A 5402-nucleotide genomic window follows, 5' to 3' on the forward strand; every position below is an offset into this window, starting at 1 on the left:
TTGTGTTGTTTTTCTTTTTTTACCGGGGTGGGAAGCAAAGCAGGCAAGGATCTGCTCCTTGTTAGGGGGAGAGCGGCCAGCAGGGGGCGGTGTGAGCCCATCGTTACTCTCCGGCCCCTCGGATGTGTGTGTGAGACTGGAAACTACCTATTCTGAACCCAGATTCTGAGAAGAGAGAAACCTAGTAAGTGAAGACCCGGCTGTTCCCTGGGGTGGTTGTCAGGATAAGGAGGAAGGAAAGCTTACTTTTTGGGCAGATCCATAGGAATTTCAGTCAGTAGTTGGTTTCAGTCAACAGTGATAACTCGTCACTTTTCATTGAGGAAAATTCTGAAGTCTCTGTCTTTTTTTTTTTTTTTAATGTTTATTTTTGACAGAGAGAGAAAGAGACAGAGCACGAGCCGGGGAGGGGCAGAGAGAGAGGGAGACACAGAATCCGAAGCAGGTTCCAGGCTCTGAGCTGGCAGCACTGAGCCGAATGCGGGGCTCGAACTCACAGACCGCGAGATCCTGACCTGAGCCGAAGTCGGACGCTCGTCCGACTGAACCACCCAGGCGCCCCAAGTCTCTCTCTTCTTTTTCAGTATCTTCTTATTTCTACCATGCTCTCTCTAGTCTTTCAGGCACTGCGCAAAAAAAAAGCATTCTAGCAATAGTCCTTTATTTACAGTGAAAACGTTCCGTCGGCAGTGGGCTTGTAGTTAAGCCCAAAGTCATCGTCGGGTGATCTGGACCCTTCTTCCCACTCTGCCCAGACCCACGCTCCTCTGGGACTCTGGGCACCAGGCTTAGCACACGAGCGGCCTTCTGAGGTCAAAAACAAACAAGCAAGGGAATGTCAACTTCTCCGTGTGGAGTTGGCTCATTTCCTGGATTTAGTCTTCCTCTCCCCGGCCCATATTTTGCCGCGCTGAGGACGCAAGGACAAGAAACCGTGTCCTGGAGGAAGAGCCAAGTCTCCAGGAGGCGCCAGACCAAATAACCCGATGCAAGGCTGTGTGCTGTGTCCACAGCAGAGCACACACAGGCCCTGCTGGCCTCCAAGAAGTTCGGGAGCCTCCCGCTAGGAAACGTAAGGAATTTAAGAATCAGGAGCCCATAACACAATCTCCTTGAGCGGAGGGGCTTTATCTGTTTCGTTCACCGAAGTATTCCTGACATCTGCACCATTCCTCGCATACAGTTGGCGCTCAATAAAAAGAAAATTACTGAATGAGTAATGAGCTTCAGAAACTAACAGTACCATGGGGGCATATAAAGGGCGTCGTTCCCTTTTTCTCCCTTTAAAATTGTACGCAAGTCTTTTTCATGAGAAAAATGAATAAACACGTTTCCCTTGAAGTGGCATATCCCCTGCTCTCATGACTGTCCTTCTGGTAACCTGACTTAAGAGTTTCACTTACTGGTTTCAATTCATCTTGAGGCCAACTTTGTGATTTCTTGTGACCAAACTTCTACCCTCGCGTGCTTCGGAGATTATCCTTTCTCTTCGCGGCCAAACACAATAAATGCCTTTTGGTTTAGCGAGTCTTTATTCGGTGGCGGGTGATGCCCCCAGCCTGGCACTGAAGCACGTTGGTTGGTAGAGACTGTGGATGTGTGCCTGCCTTCGCTGACCCAACCTTTGTGAGCCCTCGAGGCGTCTGCGTTTAACCTCACGGGACTCCTCCACCAACACCGGACCCAGGAACCGGTAGATTTAAGACCCGGTCTCAATACTTGATCTATGGGATCATATTTTCTCTTGAGGGTTGGTGAAAGCAGAAGCGATAACCCCGACCATTTGTCACGGAACAAAGGACATTTGGAGCTGTTGGCCGAGAGGAGGTATTTTCCGTGGAAGTATTGCACATATCACTGAGGACAGGGACTTGGCTCGTGTGCTGTCGGGATAATGCCACACTTCTCCCGGCCATTCCTGCCCAGACGTGATTTTCCAGCTTTTGCCTCTGAAATGAGACTAAAGGGGAAACCCGGGGCTGGGGCACTGGGAGCGGAGACGGGCATCGTTAGATCTAGTTCCTTAGCAAATCCTTACTCCTTTTTTTGTTCAGGCCAGCTTGATGGCTTCTCCATGAGAAAGAGAGGGTTAAAACAGTCATTGGCTTTTTATGTGCTAGTTTAAGCACGGGATGGAAAATACTCTTCCAAGTGTCGGAAAGGACGGGGCGGGAGGAGGTCCGCCTTCAGAAAACCATTACGGCGTTAGTGGACAAGCGGTCGCGGAAGGTTCTAGGGAGGTATTAGAAGACCGTGTCCATCGTAGAAAGATCTTGGGGAACAGTTATCACTGCGCCAGCTTTCCAGTTTCTCTGTAGGCTGCGAATGGCGTGTATCCCTCATTACCAAGGGCAGGGTAGACATTAAATCCTAAGAACTCCTAACAATAATTGCCAAACCGAAGGATGTGCGGAAAAGTCGGAGAGATAAAACATTGTCCCTTCCTCCAGTGCCAAGGACTTTGGCCAGCAAAACTGCAGACATTTTAGTACTTTGCTGTTGGCAACCCAGGGAAGCAAGCTCTACCTACAGGCGGTAAGTACCCCTGGGCAAGGGACACGCTGAAGCCAACACTTGGGGACAGCGGTGAGCGTGATCGGTGAGCTGTTTGATGTGTGTTTTTCAGTGGTGACTGGAAAAGAGCCGTCTGCACCCTCTGGTAATCCTGTCACGAGGACAACTTTGGTTGAACAAAGGAGAATTAGATCTTCAGTTGTGTCCTGTCCTCTCTGCTTGCTTTGTGGGCACAGTTAGCCCAATCTGCTGGCTTCGCCCAGGACAGATAATGTGATTCAAAGGGAAAGTGCAGACTTTCAGGAATTACAGGCAGTGAAATCGCTCTGTGTGACGCGATGGCTGTGGGTACATGTCATTCTGAACGTGACCAGACCCACAGAATGTACAACATCAAGAGTAAAACCTGATGTCAACTGCGGACTTTGGGTAATGACGTTGTGCCCGTGTGGGTTCATCACTTGTAACGAATGTAGCACTCGGGTGGGGGGTGTGGATGTGCAAGGAGGCTCTACACGTGTTAGGGGTGGCGTGCATTTGGGAACTCTCTGTGCCTTCTGCTCAATGTTGTTGTTAACTTTAAAAATAAAACAGCCGGGGCGCCTGGGTGGCGCAGTCGGTTAAGCGTCCGACTTCAGCCAGGTCACGATCTCGCAGTCCGTGAGTTCGAGCCCCGCGTCAGGCTCTGGGCGGATGGCTCAGAGCCTGGAGCCTGTTTCCGATTCTGTGTCTCCCTCTCTCTCTGCCCCTCCCCCGTTCATGCTCTGTCTCTCTCTGTCCCAAAAATAAATAAATGTTGAAAAAAAAATTAAAAAAATAAAAAAAAATAAAACAGCCGAGGGGCGCCTGGGTGGCTCAGTCGGTTAAGCGCGTGGCTCTTGATTTCGGCTCAGGTTATGCTCTCACAGTTTGTGAGTTCGAGCCCCGCACCGGGCTCTGCGTTGACCTTGCAGAGCCTGCTTCCGATTCCCTATCTCCCTCTTTCTCTGCCCCTCCCCCAATCGCTCTCTCTCAAAAACAAATAAACGTTAAAAAAAAACCCTGCCAGTTATTTTATCAGCAAAAGATGAGACTATTTGAAAATAGCAGAGAATTGCAGCCCAGGACAAGCAAGCTATGGCAAAAACCACAGGCAAGTCCCGAGAAGCAAAGAATAGGAACATTATTTTATGGAGAAGGAGGAGGAAGTTGGGAGGGGTTGTTTTGAACAAAAGTCCCCTCTGGAGAAGCAAGGGTTTAGGATAATGACAGTTTCTCATCGGCTGAGTTGCAAGGGTTGTGGATTTCTTGTAGGAGATGAAAGGCCAGTTGGGGCCTGTAATTGATGATTCTTTCCTGTGAGATTCTTGTGTTAGGGTCTGTGATTGATCATTCTTCCTGTAATTGACATCGAATGGTAGGACTCAGCCTACCAGAACTTGCTTCTAGCCCCCCGGAGTCTGCTGTAAGTGAGATTTCGCTTCATTAAATTTCACACTGTGAACCTTTCAACTGCTCTAAAAAAATAAAGTCTGGTCAAAAGGTAAAACTTCCAGTTGCAAGTTACATAAGTCCCGAGGATATAATTACAACATGGTGACCATAATTAACGCTGCGTATGATGTATTTGAAAGTTGTTAAGGGAGGAGATTCTAAAAGTTTTCACCACAAGGGGAAAAAAAAACCCCATTTTTCTTTCTTTCTTCCTCTTTTCTTCTTTTTCTTGGATCTGTATGAGATGATGATGGATGTCAACCAAACTCACTATGGTCATCATTTCACAGCATATCGTAGGTCTAGTAATTCTGCTGTGCACGTTAAACTTTTCCATAGGCCATTTGTCAACTAGAGCTCAGTAAAACTGAAACAAAAAGAATGAAGCCTGCTAAAAAAACAAACCCAAACCGAGCATGACCTTACTTGGTTGTAGACAGAGATCCAGTAATGAAAGTTAACAGTATAGGCACTTGTGAAAGTGTATGCTGTTTCCCCCGGATCCCCGAAAGGGAGTCATGGAACTTGGAACTGATAAAACCCCCAGAAAAGGAGAGTCTGGTGGTCCATCGGTGCCATTACATCTGGAAATTTGCATGAACGGGCTTGAACGTGTCAAGAGAGAGGCGGTTTCACTTAGGTGCTGTTTTCACTTCTTTCAAGTTCCTGTTGGTGTTTGTTCTGTTTGACATAGGGATGTGTGATTTTAGGGTGACGTTGGCTGAGATAGTTTTTACTGCAGTAAGAAAGGATTGCTGGAGATACAAGCTTTCTGTTGCAAGATGAGTGAGCCACGGGGGTCTGCCGGGGAGCGTGGGGACCATAGTGAATGACGCTGTGTTGTGTACCATTGAATTTGCCGAGAGAGTAGACCTTCCGTGTTCTCACCACACACACACACACACACACACACACACACACGCGTGCGCATCACACACAAGGTGACTATGTGAGGTGACAGATGTGTTAATTACCCTGACCGTGGTAACATAGTCTCACAAAGCATACGTGTGCCAAACGCGGTACACTTAAACTGTGTAAAATGTTCTTTGACAGTTACACTTCGAGAAAGTGGAAAACAGCCCAGTGGTCGAAGGTCTTGTCTTCTGCCTGTGGACCCGCATCCTAACGTGCAGCCTCAGACCCCAAAGATGAAGCCCCGTTGCCCAGGAAGCTGACCCCGACGATTTCATTTTCAAGGACCGGTCGGCAGTTCCGCACTTTGGGGAGCCTCTTGAAGAGTTTGACACCGGGGAACCGGTCTCCTGGGATTGGAAGGATCAGGTGGTTTTTATTCTGTCTTGAGGCAGGTTCTGATTCTGATGCAACAGGCTTGGGATACGGCCTGAGAGTCAGCATTCCTCACAAGCTCCCCGGTGTCTGCGATGCTCAGGTTACTGTCAAAATAAAAAAGA

The 5402-nt window shown here is 48.4% G+C and overlaps 1 long non-coding RNA gene across 1 annotated transcript; it reads right to left on the minus strand.

Annotated features, from left to right (window-relative positions):
- Positions 1–3653: 3653 nt before the first annotated feature.
- LOC147572273 (uncharacterized) lies at positions 3654–4527 on the minus strand. Its single transcript, XR_015246388.1, has 2 exons — positions 4259–4527; positions 3654–3849 (listed from the first exon to the last, which is right to left on the minus strand). It is a non-coding gene; the product is annotated as an uncharacterized LOC147572273 (long non-coding RNA).
- Between the last annotated feature and the right edge of the window lie 875 nt (positions 4528–5402).

The sequence above is a fragment of the Puma concolor genome, chromosome E4 (genome assembly GCF_028749965.1).
Source record: "Puma concolor isolate L17-30 chromosome E4, mPumCon1.1.hap2, whole genome shotgun sequence".
NCBI classification, from domain to species: Eukaryota; Metazoa; Chordata; class Mammalia; order Carnivora; family Felidae; genus Puma; species Puma concolor.